Source organism: Lucilia sericata, unplaced genomic scaffold, assembly GCF_015586225.1.
Source record: "Lucilia sericata isolate MDLA Ls3-8-SP2 unplaced genomic scaffold, ASM1558622v1 Contig000058F_arrow, whole genome shotgun sequence".
NCBI classification, from domain to species: Eukaryota; Metazoa; Arthropoda; class Insecta; order Diptera; family Calliphoridae; genus Lucilia; species Lucilia sericata.
The window spans coordinates 325722-340000 of NW_023994094.1; the positions used below are offsets into that span (position 1 = coordinate 325722).

Consider the following 14279-nt stretch of genomic DNA (forward strand, 5'->3'; position numbering starts at 1 on the left):
GATGTTGTGTTTGTTATTTATGTTAGGGTTAGAAATTTTAGTTACATGAACTATGAACTTTGTTGTTTACATTGTGTTTTTAATGTTTAAAAGCAAGAACTTTGCAATTTAAAACCCTTTAAATCAAGAGGAAGTAGTGTTACTGATGTATAACCTTAGATGTCTTCCCAAAATCTTCTAAGCTTGAATAAATCTAAAAAAAATTGTTATCAAATCAATTTATAATTAAGTTCAACTTTAAGTTTAATAAGGAAATTTATTAATTAATGGCTTCATTTTATAAAATAAAATATTTATTACTTGCTAAAACGATTTTTTAGAATGAGCATCTCCGTATGACAAGTGTCCTGAGCCTGTAGGATGAAACAACAAATTTTTAAACTAAAGTATCCATTTATAAAGGATTGAGCGTCGCTAGATCCGAATCCGGCATCAGAATTTCTCCATCTCATCAGGTTTTTTATGATATCGTCCTAAAAACTGAAAGAAGACCATTATATCAACGCAAAGACATCTTTGCTGATGAAATCTTGCGAATATGTATGTCATCATATGAAGTTTTTGGCGTAAAATAAAGGCAATAGGTATATTTTTTATGATTAGTTGTTATGTTAAGATATCTCGAAGAAGGATGAAGATATTACAAAGGATATAACTTTATTTTAACCAGTTTAATGATTTTTGTTCGAATTTGTTATCATTGGAACTAGTTCTAAGAAATCTCTGCACAACATATACACTTTCTACAGAATAGTTCTGGAACTAAGTCTTTTTTCAATGATTTTTGCTTGATATTATTTTAAGTGGCACAAATTGTTTAGGAACTTATAAGTGTTCCACTTAACTAGTGTAGAATCAATATAGAAACTGAGTGTCATAGAACTAGTTCATTTAAAACTCTTCAGAAGTACTTTAGAATCACAACAATGTTCTTGATCTTAATGCGTTCTAGATTATTACTAAGTCTAATGTTGCTAAGGTTTTTTACATATATGTAAATTTTGAAACTTACTAACAGAGGCAGATCAATAACAGCTTCTAAAAAGTGTTTAATATGAACTCAATTAAGCTTTTTCGAGCGGTATGCTGTCATAGATTACAATTTTAAAAAGGCGAGCTTAAAATTCATATCAAAACTTTTTAATTTTTTCGTAGCTAAACTGTCTCTTTTAAAATTAACTATTTTGTTTAATACAATTTAAGTTATTTTCATTAAAATATGTATTTACATCTTTAAAATTAATATTTCGTTTTAAAAACTAGTGTAATTTTGATTCAATACTAAATTGTGAGTCACTTTCAAAACTTAAACCTTTTAAATTAAAACATTCCATATACATACACAAATTTATTTGACTACTGCATTTAAATTGCAATAGAATTTTTCTAGTTAAAATCAGTTAATCAGCCATTGCCTCATAACCACCCACGTATAAAAATTTTGCATCTGCATTGAAATCAATACGTTTTTGTTTTATCTTGCTTTCAAACATTTTATTATTACAGTTTCATGCTGTAATAAAAATCATAAAATTCAAATGCAAAGTGGTTTTTTCCAAAGAGTTTCTTCGTTAATAAGAGATTAATACTAACAGATCTATAAAATATCAATTGTTTTCAAAGAGAACCTAAGCAAAAAGCTTTTTTTTATTAAACAAAAGCTATTTTGTTTTCTTGTCTGTACATTTTCCTATGAGATGAAATACAAAAACAAGCTGGCATCCATAATGTAAATACAACAAGTGTTAAAACAACAGAAGAGTCATTAGATACATTTTTTTTGTAGTATTTCATCGTATGTATCTTATGGATTGAATATGTTCTCTGTAAACAAAAGAGCTATATATGACTTTTTTTGTTTATTTTATACTTAATGTGTGTGTTTGTATTTTTGCTAATCGTGTGTGTATATAGTGTGTGTTAAAAAAGTCAACCAACTGGCCTGTCTTTTTTTTTAGCAGGGATGTGAAATTTATGATTTTTTTCTAAAATTCAATATTGAACGATTTTCTATGAAACGTTTTAAAAAAATTTACGAATGCCAGATAAAATTTCAATATCAAGCTATTTTCTATAGTAAACTCTCTATAAATAATATTTTTTTTAGAAAGCTTTCCATATCGATCAGTTTTCTATAGAAAGCTTTTGATGTGGAATAATTTTCTATAGAAAACATTTGATATTTAATAGTTTTACATATAAAGCTTATGATATCGAACTATTTTTTACAGAAAAATGGAATTATTGAATAGGTTTCTATAGAAAATTAGTGTTTTCGAAAAGTTTTCTATAAAAGCTTTTAATATGGAATAATTTTCTACATAATGCTTTTGATGTCGAATAGTTTGCTATAAAAAGTATTTGATATCGAAAATTATATAAAGCTCATATTTTTATATCAAACTTTCGATGTTGAAAATGTTTATAGAATAGTTTTCTATAGAAAGCTTTTGAGGTTGAAAAGTTTTCTATATAAAGCTTCTGATGCCGAAATAACTAACTAACTAACTAACTAACTAACTAACTAACTAACTAACTAACTAACTAACTAACTAACTAACTAACTAACTAACTAACTAACTAACTAACTAACTAACTAACTAACTAACTAACTAACTAACTAACTAACTAACTAACTAACTAACTAACTAACTAACTAACTAACTAACTAACTAACTAACTAACTAAGTAACTAACTAACTAACTAACTAACTAACTAACTAACTAACTAACTAACTAACTAACTAACTAACTAACTAATTAACTAACTAACTAACTAACTAACTAAACTTACTAACTAACTAACTATCTATCTATCTATCTATCTATCTATCTATCTATCTATCTATCTATCTATCTATCTATCTATCTATCTATCTATCTATCTATCTATTCTATCATCTATCTATCTATCTATCTATCTATCTATCTATCTATCTATCTATCTATCTATCTATCTATCTATCTATCTATCTATCTATCTATCTATCTATCTATCTATCTATCTATCTATCTATCTATCTATCTACATACCTACCTATCTATCTATCTATCTATCTATCTATCTATCTATCTATCTATCTATCTATCTATCTATCTATCTATCTATCTATCTATCTATCTATCTATCTATCTATCTATCTATCTATCTATCTAACTAGCTAACTAAAAAAATAACTAACTACACATTCCACCTGATCGCTATAACACAATTTGCACGATCGCAAACTCATTTTCACATCCCTGCTATTTCGAATGAATATCTCTTAGCTAGCTGTCTGCGTAGCTAGATTTTTGTCTGTCTGTCTAATTGGCAGATTGCTGGTGGCAGGCGCCTTAGCTTTAACAACTTTAAGAGACGACAACAATTGTTAGTATAGATCTGACTTTTGGAGCGTTATAGTGCTCGCGAACACGCATAGAAAACTAAATTTTTCTAAAACGAATATAAACGAAATAAAAGCTTTTTTGGTATATAATTTTTAAAATTTTTTTCGCTAGTGAGCTACATTTAAATAGCCAAAACGAATTTGTTTATAGAGTAAAACAAAAACAACAAAATACAAAAATAAAAAAATTAAAAAAAAAACTATAGCAAGAAGCAACAACAAACACATTTGGTTAAAAAACAAAAAAGTATGTAAAAATAAATTTTGACAAAATGTTAATAAAGAAGCGAATAAATTTATAACAAAAAAAATTTAAATTAATTGAAATGAAATAGTAAAAAAAAGATAAAATTAATAATAAAAATAACAAAAATTGGCACATTTGTTTCTTTTTTTTTTAATAAAGAAAAGAGAAAGACGGCTTATGGTGCGAGTACCTTTGTAAAGAGTCGTTGCCGTTGTATTGAATGTTAAACTTAACAAAACTATTTGCCGTTTGAAATTTGAAATAGAAACTGAAATAATAGAAGCAAATATTAAAAAAAAAAATAAAACGTGTTTGCCATACTAACTAAACATCATCACTGTAAGCGTCATTATTACCTTCACACAGAGCATGATCATGATCATATTTAACTCATCCAGTGTATATTATAAAACTTTTTATAAATATTTTGTAAAAAAAAAACTATAAAACAACAAGTACCTAGTGCGTAATTATATAGAAAATTTTAAAGAAATACAAAATATGTACAAACATACATATGTACATCATACATCGGTCGAAAACTTTAAAAAAGTAATTGATAGTGTCTGTATGTAATAGTTTAAAGAGACTATAAAAACAAATGACAAACGTGTCTGAAAAAACTATTAGAAAACTGTAGGTTTAACCCGACAAACTTTTTTTTATTTTGGGTGTAAATAATTAAAAAAAAAAAAAATAACAAAAAACTAAATATGCGTAGTCCGCATGAATCATGATTCTATTCTAATTTAATTTAAACAAGAAAAAACATAAAAAATTAACAGGAAAATAAAATAATATACATACATACATATGTATGTATGTACAGATGTCTGTATAAAATAACAAGAAGCAAAATCTCTTGCTACAAGTGGCAGTGAACTAATTTTAAACTTTGCCAAAAAAGAAACTGAAAAAAAAAAATTAACAAAAATAAAATTGTATATAAATTAATGAAAAAAAGACAAACACTCACTCATACTATTTTACAAAGAAAAATATTTATACTTATAAATATATGTATGTATGTACGTTTATAAATGTAGAATAATTAAATTTTTTTTAATATTCCTGACTTTTTAATGTATTTAAATACTATACAAAGTGTTTTTTCACATTTTTGTTTTATTACTTTTGCTCTACAATTATTATTTATTTTTATTATTTTTTCTTTTTTTTTTTTGCTCATTAACGTGTTTTTTTTTTTTTTTTGTCTATAACATTATCGAAATAAACAACAGCGAAATTTTTACAGTGTATGACATCATTATTTGGACAATACATTAGAATATATGTACATATACTCAGCAAACATTTCGCATTTCCTCTAAACAACATCCAGCAAGTTTAATAAACAAAAAATTGTTAATGCAAAAAAAAAAATACTTTTTAACTTTTAAATACATACACATTCAATGAAATAAAACCTGTCTTTCTTTATCAATTTTATCTAAACAAAAAAAAAAAAAAAAAAAACACAGTCCAGTCCGCAAAACCCAACAATCTTCTAATGCTGCAAAAAATGTTGTTTATAAAACAGACAGAAAAAGAAAAATAAATAAGCAGCAAAATCATAATTTTAGAAAAAATATCTAACAGCAGTAATCTATAACATTATGGAATTTCGAAAAAAAATCGAATTAACCCCTTAGGGTAGCATAATTAATTGTATGTTATTTTCAAAAACAAATATCACGCCAATTTCGTTTACATCAAAATGCCAATATTAATAATACTTAATATTTGTTTATAAATTTTGTTTAATCTTATGGAAATATCACCTCCATTAAAATTATAATTATTGTTATTTTTTTATCGGATTTCGTGTTTCTCCAGACAACTTTAATTTCCTTCAACCAAATCGAAAAGCAATATGAAATTTTAACCAAAACATAGTTATATATTGTATGAATATTAGATATTTAAAACAGGAGTTCCCTGAATGGCAAATCTCCTGAAATTCTGCCGAACTTTGAATCCCAAAATCTGGGGAAACTGTTCAGAAATTCCCGCTTTCACTCACCTTCTTCACCATTTGCTCTACTTCATCCTTTTTGGAATTTGGTATAATGGTAGTGTTACTATCATCTGAGAATTCTTAGTCGGAACCCTCAACTATATTTTAGAGGTAGCTAAGTGCACTCTCTGAGTAAATTCTTCTCTTTTACCCCTACATCATGCCAATGGCATCTGATAATACCATTTGCTAGTTGTGAACACATGCAGCTAAAATCTATTGTTTTTGAAACCGCCGAATATGTCTTTTAGAATAGAACAAGCGGCTATATGCACTACGATTCGATTTTGGATTATTTGTACAGCTCTTTACTTCGTCAAAGACGTCACTCGACGTTCTGCCAAGTTTTATACGATTTTTCAATATGAAGATATTTCTAATATGAAGCCAAAGCAAAGTCCAACAGAAATCTTTAGAAGAGACTTCAATTCGATTGTTTTGAAATTACTATTATTCGTGAGATCATTTCGTTTCAACGTTTATTTCTTCTCAAGTTTACAGGGGTTATGAAGGGGCCTCACAGACCCCGATTTTTATGATATCTATATATAGACTAAGTCAAAAAATTGTGCTACTACTAAAGACAAAGTCCAAATTATCTTTCGGAAAGTCTTTAATTCGATGGCTTTTAAATTAATATGATTCCTGCGATGTTCAAGTTATGATGGGGAAACTGTTGTTACTTCTCAAGGTTTCTCCTCATGGTTGTAAGGAATCGTTACAACTTATGGCACATAAAATACGTCCGGAAATCGGTAGAGGAAAATTGGAATTTTCATCTCGGATCTACATATCCCTTCTGAGCTTTTAGCAGACTTTCAAGTAGCGAATTCAATAGCTATGTATGGATCTGAAGTAAAGAGTGATAGTATTGTTAAGCTAGCGTTTCGGCTAGGTTGTACCCTGTTCAATTTTCCGTACTGATTTCTGCAAGAGTTTACATTTAGTAAAGTGTTTTCAAGTATTGCTTGCCGTATGCCACAAATAACAGGAACAAATCATCAATTTTTGGTGTTTTATCAACATAAACCAATGACTTCACATAGGCCCGAAAGAAAATAATCAAGAGGTATCAAACCGCGAAATCATTACCCAACCCAATCAAACTTATTTTCTTTTAACAATCTTGATATTCGTCAAAATGAGGCAATAAAACATCGTTGTCCAAACGTCAATCTATTTATGTACAAGAAGCTACAAGATTTTGGCTTACGGAGGGGTAGGTGTTGCTAAAATGAATAATTTAGCGTACTGAAATCAGATTTTATAACGAACGAAATCTTTGTATAAAATCGAATCCGATTTTGATCGAAATCGATACAGTAGTTCACATTTTTGAGAATATTTTAGTCTCAATTCTGAAAACCTTACAAAATTAACTACATACATACACAGAGGGAAAAAGAAATACGCCTGGTATCAAATTGACACCAATCTGTTTATAATTTTTCAGTACCATCCGTTGTACGTACGACAACACTGACAAACAATCCGTTGCCAATAGTGAGCTTACCACGTTTGTTAACATTTAGACAACGGATGTGTATAAAATTTAGATTTAGACAACGTTGCGTTGTCAACATTACATAGTGTTGTTGTACGTATGTATATACTTTGATAACGGATGTTATTGAAAAATTATAAACTCTTTGACGTCAATTTGGTACCAGGGGTGTATATGTCCTTTTCCCTCTGTATACATATATGTATGTATATTTTCATTTAATGCTCAAAAAAGTGTTCATGACAAAATCCACTTAAAAATTTTATTTGTGACAAACAAATTTAACTGCAGTTAAAGTTTTCAATCTTTTAGTTATTTATAAAATTAACAATAATTTAAAATTGTCATCTTAAATTTATTAAAAATAAATTGACATCATAGCTTTTGATATATTTCTCACTTGTGTCCTTGAAATTTTGTTTCTTTTTAATTTCGCTTTAAAAAAAGTATGACGTATTAAAATAAGCACAAAAAATCCAATAAATGAAATCATATTTAATATGATTAATTATAGACATTGTTTAAATTAAAAGGAAATAAATATAAATTCTAACAAAAGTGTAAAAACAAATTTACATTTTAAATGATTATCATTCCTATAAAATGTTGGCCCACTGTAAAAACAAAGATCATTGAACACTTTTTTTCTAATTCGTAGAAAATCAAACAAATTTCTATTTACAAATGCTACTAAAGCAAAATGATACAATATTAATGCACCATAAATTAAAAATAAAAAAACTAGTAATAACTATTTAAAAAAACATACATACATAAATAAGTTTTTGAAAAAAAGCAAATCAACAAAAAAACTGGTTTAACATATTTCATACATTTTTGTATATTTTGGCACCCACTGAAACCCACATTTTTCTATATATTTGCCTTAACGAAAAAAACTTTACAAAAAAGAGAAATAATAAAGCTAAATAAACATGTTTATCATGACGAGATATTTTCGCCTACAAACAATTACCTAAATCCGATTTAAATCACACAAAAAAAAAAAAGATGCTAGAACGGTTTAGCTAATATTTTCAAATATAAAAAAACACGTAAATAAACATTAAATTTTAAATTTGCTAAAAACACCTTCACATGAGTTTTATTGTTTTTGCTTTTGCCTTAATTTAAGGCAAAGTGTCTATGACTCTATAAATATTTAACAAAATGTTTGTTTTTTCTATCTATTTACATAAATTCATATTCTGTTTTTTTTTTGTCCAGTGTCAATATAGTTCATTTCTATATTGTTTTGATTTGGAAAATAAGAAACTTTGAAAATTTATTTTAACTTACACACATGTGTTTTTCTTTATCGAAATTTATGATAATTTTTTACTTAGTAGCAAGAACTTTAAAATAGTTAATTCGTGAGATCAATTACATGATATAAACCTTTAAAAATTATCTTGAAAAAAGCAAAAAAACGGCTGTTCTTAACGAAGCACACTCTAAACGTCAATTTTTGGTCCATTTTTTAAATCATTTTCGGCCGCATGTCACGAATAATACGAACAACTAAACTAGTGACTTCACATTAACCACAAGAAACCATTGAGAGGTATCAAATCGCATGACCTTGTAGGCCAATTGACAGAACCATTTCTCGAAATCAAGTTGTCGTTAAACTTGGATTTTAATAAGTTTATGTTTGCGATTGCAGTAGGGCTCCAGTTGAAACCCGTTAAGCCCAATATGATCATTATAGCTGATCTTTTTTCAAAGTAAATTTGGATAATTTGGTAGCGTTATTGAGGTGTCAATCTATTCATGTTGATATACCAGAGTATAATACAGTTCATTTGACAGTTAACCATTTTGTATGTACTATCGGTCTTAAGAAAACACCCATTACATCAAATAACTATTTATTTCGGAAGGGAACTATTACGAAACTAGTCTCTTTACTGGTCTTCTAGAAGAAGTTTCACTAGAAAATTAAAATTTATTGTACAGATTCCAAATTTTATTAGAAATTTTTATTGGGATTCAAGAATTCATTAGAAATTGGAATACTCATCAAAATTTTTTTTAAAAAACTAAAACTTTTGATAAAAATTTTACATTTCATTACAAGTTCAAAATTCCGATAGGAATTCGAAATTTCAACCGAAATACAAAATTTCAGCAAAAAATCAAATTTATCACAAAATTCGAAATTTCAACGGAAATTCGAAATTTTACTAGAAATTCGAAATTTTACTAGAAATTCGAAATTTTACTAGAAATTTGAAATTTCACTAGAAATTTGAAATTTCACTAGAAATTTGAAACTTCACAAGAAATTCGAAATTTAACTCGAAATTCTAAATTTCTTTGACATTTCATAAAAGTTTAAAAATTTCGTTAAAAATTTTACTAGGAATTGTTATTAGAAATTCGAAATTTCACTAGAAATTCGTAATTTCACTAAAAATTCTAATATTCGCTTATATTTTGTAAAAATCCAAAAACTTATTCGAATTTTGAAACTACAGAAAATTTAAATTTCTTCGACATTTGATTAGAGTTTCAAAATTTCGTAAAAAGTTTTAAATTTCATTAAAAAATTCGTTAGAACTTCGAAATTTCACTAGAAATACGAAATTTAAAAAAAAAACTTTATCAAAAAGTACGAAATTTCATCAGAACTTCGAAAGTTTATTTTAAATTTCATAATAAATTAAAAATTTCACTTGAAACTCGAAAGTCCATTTTTAGAAATCTCAAGTTCGAATATTAAAATTTCATCAGATATTCGAAATTTCATCAAAAACTTATCTGAAGTTTAACCGAAATTTTAATAGATAATTCGAAATTTCATAAGAATTTAAATATTTCACTTCGAAACTTTGTTTAAATTAAATTTTTTTAGAAATCTGTAGTCAGAAGATTAAAATTTCACCAGATATTCGAAATTTTATTCAAAATTTATCTGAAATTTTAATCCATAATTTTAAATTTCACTCAAAACTCGAAGTTTCATTAAAAATTTCACTAGAAATTTGAAATTTTATTCGAAACTTTATTTAAATTTAAAATTTTATAGAAGTCTGAAGTTCGAACATTAAAATTTAATCACATATTCCGAATTTTCTTCAATTGTAGAAGTTTTCAGAATCTTTACCGAAATTTTAATTCATAATTCAAAATTTCACCCAAACCCCGAATTTTCATTGAAAATTTCATAATAAATTAAAATTTCACTAGAAATTTGAAATTTTATTCGAAACTTTCTTTCATTTTAGAAGTGTTTAGAATCTGAAGTTCGTAGATTAAAATTTAAACACATATTCTGAATCATTTTCCAAAATTTGAAGTTTCAATCAAATTTTTATTCATAATTCGAAATTTCACTTCTAATTCGAAATTTTATATATATAAATACACAACCGTGATTTCAGTAAAAGTTCGTAATTTTATTAAAAATTTAAGTTTTTTTAAATTAAATATATTTCACTAATCACTTCCTTCTTTTAAGCTTCTGAACACCAAGAATGTTTATTTTTATTGGGGCTTTTTTCATCTTATATTTGCTAAATGCGATTTTTTTTTTATTTTGGAAGAATCAACATTTGTTTTCTTCGAAACATCAGAAACATCTCTGAAAAAAAATCTCACTTGTTTTGTTGTTGGTTTTAGCTGTGGACGATGGGCTGGCTACTGGCGTTTATTATGATGACGATGAGATCATTTCATTTGACTTTGGGTATGCAAAAAAATATAAAAAAACATTAAAAAAGCGAAATTTTATATACAACAACAATGAAACACATTCAAAGTCTCGCCCGCTCTCACAAACGAAAAAAAAATTGAAATAAAATCAAACTAAACAGTATTGAAATTTGTGTTTGTATTTGGCTGTATTTCGAGGTGTTTTTCGGTAGAGGCAAATAAAAATTTGTTATTTTCTTACAGTACGTTCACAATACTTGTCTAGCTAGTTGTAGTAGCATCATCATCATCAGCGCCAACAAACTCCATTCAATCCAGTTTTTAAAATTATTATTATTTTGTTTTTCACTTCTTACACCCCACATTCCAAATTCGCACGTGAGTGGGATATACAAACACACAAATATTTATATATTTGAGAAGAGAAAAAGATACTAAGAATGAAGTAGAATAAAAAAACAAATATTTGTGATCATCTAAATAAATTTATTTAAATCAACAAAAATAAATAAAGAAAAATGATTTCATTAGTTTAACTGAATTAAAAACTTAAAAATAACTTATTAAATAAATATTAATAATAAAAGAATGTTAATGTTAACTACGCCATAACAATACACTCCATTAACTGAAAATTTAAAAAAATTTGTGCGATATAGTAGGCGTTTAGTGATCTAATTTTTATTTAAACTTAAACTTTTGATTAGTTTAATTTTTTACAAAAGTGTCTTAATTACATAAAAATTGTATTTTCATTTAGTTAAAAACTGCAAAATGTTGAAAGTGTTTAAACGTGTTCCACAGATGTTGCCTAAATTCGTATTTTCCATAAAACTATAATCTGTTTATATTTGGAAATTATGACATATTCTAAAATACATAACAAGTTTCCCAAAAAAAAAAAAAAAAAAGAAAAAATTATATAAAGTTTAACACATTTTTTTGGGAAAATCAAAAAGTTATAGTGAGAATTAATTGATTTGATCCATTAAAAAAAATATATGTTTATATCATGAGAAATTCTACTCGACATAAAGTTGTGCATATTTTTGAATATTATGGACCCAAAAAAACATACAAATACGCCATGCTTTCTCATCTTTACATGAGAACAATATTGATCTATTGAACTATGAAAATGATTCATATGTATTTGATCAAAATAGAGACTTCAATGCAAATATTTCTATTTGCATTTATTGGGAACGTGCGAAATTTGTTCAATTTTCTTATTTAGTGATATCAATATATTGAGAGCATTCCATACAATTAACCTCTTATTAATTCGGTAAAGTTTTCTGACCTCTCGCGGGAAAAGAAAATGTTAAAGAAGTTCTCAAGAAATATTTTAAATACTGTTTCCGAAAGCAAAACGTAATCAAATCTATTTGTTAAAGGTCTTCAGTATTTACAAACACTGGAAATAACTGTACATTTTTTGATCCCTCAATTGACTCATATAAGATTATATCGAGATCTCTCCTAAAATTGCTATCCCGCTTTTTAACCAACAACAGCTTCTGCCTATATTTGCTTAAAAGCCTAAATAATCTTCTTATTAGTAAATCAATAACATTTATTAGAATCAGAGAATATTCTCATATCCTAGAACCGACCTTTATAAAGTAACTAGAGCTGACTATAGTTTTCTTGTTTCTATGATAATTTCTATATATTCTAAAAAGTTTTGAGTTAATATAAAATCATAGTCGAAAATTTTACCGATATTTTAGATGAACTTGGATTTTTAAAGTAGTTATTAATAATTGCCATTTTCTCAATATTTTCTTCAAAATCCCGTTTTTATAAACAATCAGGAAATGTTACGTATACGTAACACTATCCAGTAGTTAGTTAACCGTTATGTTGTATGTGTGTTAGCTGGTTAGTAGTTAGTTAGTTGGTTGGTTAGTAGTTAGTTAGTTAGTTAGTTAGTTAGTAGTTAGTTAGTTAGTAGTTAGTTAGTAGTTAGTTAGTTAGTTAGTTAGTTAGTTAGTTAGTTAGTTAGTTAGTTAGTTAGTTAGTAGTTAGTAGTTAGTTAGTTAGTTAGTAGTTAGTTAGTTAGTTAGTTAGTTAGTTAGTTAGTTGTAGTTAGTTAGTTAGTTAGTTAGTTAGTTAGTAGTTAGTTAGTTAGTTAGTTAGTTAGTTAGTTAGTTAGTTAGTTAGTAAGGTTGTTAGTTAGTTAGTTAGTTAGTTAGTTAGTCAGTTAGTTAGTAGTTAGTTAGTTAGTTAGTTAGTTAGTAGTTAGTAGTTAGTTAGTTAGTGTAGTTAGTTAGTAGTTAGTTAGTTAGTAGTTAGTTAGTTAGTTAGTTAGTTAGTTAGTTAGTTAGTTAGTTAGTAGTTAGTTAGTTAGTTAGTTAGTTAGGTAGTTAGTTAGTTAGTTAGTTAGTTAGTTAGTTAGTTAGTTAGTTAGTTAGTTAGTAAGGTGTTAGTTAGTTAGTTAGTTAGTTAGTAGTTAGTTAGTTAGTTAGTTAGTTAGTTAGTTAGTTAGTTAGTAAGGTTGTTAGTTAGTTAGTTAGTTAGTTAGTTAGTTAGTAGTTAGTTAGTTAGTTAGTTAGTTAGTAGTTAGTTAGTAGTTAGTAGTTAGTTTAGTTAGTTAGTTAGTTAGTTAGTTAGTTAGTTAGTTAGTTAGTTAGTTAGTTAGTTAGTTAGTTAGTTAGTTAGTTAGTTAGTTAGTTAGTTAGTTAGTTAGTTAGTTAGTTAGTTAGTTAGTTAGTTAGTTAGTTAGTTAGTTAGTTAGTAGTTAGTTAGTAGTTAGTTAGTTAGTTAGTTAGTTAGTTAGTTAGTTAGTTAGTAGTTAGTTAGTTAGTTAGTTAGTTAGTTAGTTAGTTAGTTAGTTAGTTAGTTAGTTAGTTAGTTAGTTAGTTAGTTAGTAGTTAGTTAGTTAGTTAGTTAGTTAGTAGTTAGTTAGTTAGTTAGTTAGTTAGTTAGTTAGTTAGTTAGTTAGTTAGTTAGTTAGTAGTTAGTTAGTTAGTTAGTTAGTTAGTTAGTTAGTTAGTTAGTTAGTTAGTTAGTTAGTTAGTTAGTTAGTTAGTTAGTAGTTAGTTAGTAAGGTTGTTAGTTAGTTAGTTAGTTAGTTAGTTAGTTAGTAGTTAGTTAGTTTAGTTAGTTAGTTAGTTAGTTACTTAGTTAGTTAGTTAGTTAGTACTTAGTTAGTTAGTTAGTTAGTTAGTTAGTTAGTTAGTTAGTAGTAGTTAGTAGTTAGTTAGTTAGTTAGTTAGTTAGTTAGTTAGTTAGTAGTTAGTTAGTAGTTAGTTAGTTAGTTAGTTAGTTAGTTAGTTAGTTAGTTAGTTAGTTAGTTAGTAGTTAGTTAGTTAGTAAGGTTGTTAGTTAGTAGTTAGTTAGTAGTTAGTTAGTTAGTTAGTAGTTAGTTAGTTAGTTAGTTAGTAGTTAGTTAGTAGTTAGTAGTTAGTTAGTTAGTTAGTTAGTAGTTAGTTAGTAGTTAGTTAGTTAGTTAGTTAGTTA

General features: G+C 26.4%; 1 protein-coding gene across 1 annotated transcript in view; it reads left to right on the top strand.

The window, feature by feature from the left end:
• Nucleotides 1-3358: 3358 nt before the first annotated feature.
• Nucleotides 3359-14279, top strand: part of LOC119616130 (ras guanine nucleotide exchange factor E) — a 20569-nt gene continuing 9648 nt past the window's right edge. Inside the window, 1 exon segment of the mRNA XM_037972357.1 lies at nt 3359-3636. The gene's annotated coding sequence lies outside the window, so the exon portion shown is untranslated.